Raw genomic sequence first — 329 nt, 5'->3', positions numbered from 1 at the left:
GTGACCCCATGGCTTTGTGTCCTGTGTCTCACCAATAAAGGCCATGGTGGTGGTGACCCCTGATCTTTGCTTTTCTTCCAGGTTTGACCTGGCACAGGGGCAACAAGGGAGCTGAAGGCACAGAGATACCACAGCATGGGCACAGAATACACTCTTGGCCAAAATGTGTGTGGAGAGCCATCACCCTTGATGGATTGCCACCACACATCTGCTCCAAATTCACATTAGAGCTGTCCAGCTCAGCTCAGTAGGTCAGAAAAGCTGTCAGGCAGCACCAGGGGAATAGAGGATCACAGCAGCCCTGCTGGTGGCTCCCCTCAACAAGGCAC

This window comes from Agelaius phoeniceus, chromosome Z (assembly GCF_051311805.1).
Source record: "Agelaius phoeniceus isolate bAgePho1 chromosome Z, bAgePho1.hap1, whole genome shotgun sequence".
In the NCBI taxonomy this organism is placed as follows: domain Eukaryota; kingdom Metazoa; phylum Chordata; class Aves; order Passeriformes; family Icteridae; genus Agelaius; species Agelaius phoeniceus.
Note: the sequence above shows the minus strand (reverse complement) of the source record.